Source organism: Nicotiana sylvestris, chromosome 6 (assembly GCF_000393655.2).
Source record: "Nicotiana sylvestris chromosome 6, ASM39365v2, whole genome shotgun sequence".
Classification (NCBI taxonomy): Eukaryota; Viridiplantae; Streptophyta; class Magnoliopsida; order Solanales; family Solanaceae; genus Nicotiana; species Nicotiana sylvestris.
The window spans coordinates 49369009-49370501 of record NC_091062.1 but is presented as its reverse complement, the minus strand read 5'-3'; positions in this window follow the sequence as shown (position 1 = coordinate 49370501).

Sequence of the window (1493 nt, the reverse complement as noted above, 5' to 3'; positions counted from 1 at the left end):
CTACTTCGTTGACCTTCAAGAAAATGTTATCATCTTCCACTGTAAACATATCTATGTAGAAGCTACGTATCTCTTCCTCATACACCTTGGGGCTCTCATTGGTGAATAAGTGTGTCGACCTTTGAAACTCACAAATATCAACCAGTTGATGCATCTCTGTCATATCAAGAATGTTAGGAGCAAATGTTCTGCCCCACAACACTCTCTGTTTTCTAAGGTTTTCTCTGCCTTCATCCTTAGACACACTCATTTTGACCTTCTTAGAGGAACCAAGTTTCTCGTTGTCACCAACCTTCCTCTTTATAGACTTTCTCACACTTTTCTCTTTCTTTGCAGACTTCTCAAACAATTTTTCACCAGACTCCTCTCCCTTAATATTTTTCACTTCCATAGTTTTCACATATGACTCTCTCATAGGTTTTGGAATCATAAGTTTCTTAGAGGACTTACGAATTAAGGAAGCAGGTTCCTCATTCACCTCTTTATTTTCAACATCAACAAAAAGTGTTGGAGGCACTTCCTTTTTATTCACCAGCTTTCCGCTTTTCATCAGCCTTCTCCTTTTTTTCTCTTTTTTGTTTTTCTTCAGAACAGATTTACGGGCTACCTACTTTTGCAGCTTGGTTGTAGGTCTTTTAAGAGTGGTCTCATTAGGAGCTGACTTTCTACTTCTAGCAGCAATAAAGCTTGCTACAATCACATTTTCATAGTCTTCCTCACTATTCTAATTTTCCTCTTCAGATAGATATCTCATCTCAGGAATGACAAAGTTCAACAACTCAGCATCTAAGTGAGGAGAAGGAGCATGATTAGTACTGAACTGGGGCTCTTTTGAGGAGCAGCAGGATTCATCCCAAGTAGGAGCAGAGTGCTCTTCTTGGGCAGAGGGATCAGATCCCTCTATTGGTTCCATAGTAGTACTGACATGTGCCAAAGATTCAAAGGGCACCAATTCCCTACCCTCATCCTTGTTACTTTCACCTTCCCCCTAAGACCCAATGGTCTCATTAACACCCTCATAACCACCAACTAAACCTCCCTCTACAGCAATTAGTAACATGTTCTCAATTGCTTCTTGTTTATTTACCCCTAAAGTAGAATCAGAGGTGACAGGAGGAACATTACCTGTAGGATTGGCAATATTTAGATCAAATCTTGGAACGGGCATTCCTGAGCCTTCACTACTGCAAGCAACATCTTGTTGGTCTTCAGAACTTTCCCTACTTTCTGACTAGAAACTTCCTGACCCTCGTCTCTGTCTACTATTTCGCCATCTGCCATTTTTTCTGGCAAGGCAGAAGAAGAGGTCGCAACAACGAATCTTTTGGGGTTCTCAGTCTTACGACTACGGTGATAACCTGAACTCGATTAGGTTCGAGAAAAAGTAGTGGGTGGTTGTTGGTATGGTATAGGGTTTTGACTAGGTGATAGAGGGGACTCAGACTCTCGCTCATTTGCTTCATAAGACGATGACACAGGGAGGACTATACTGG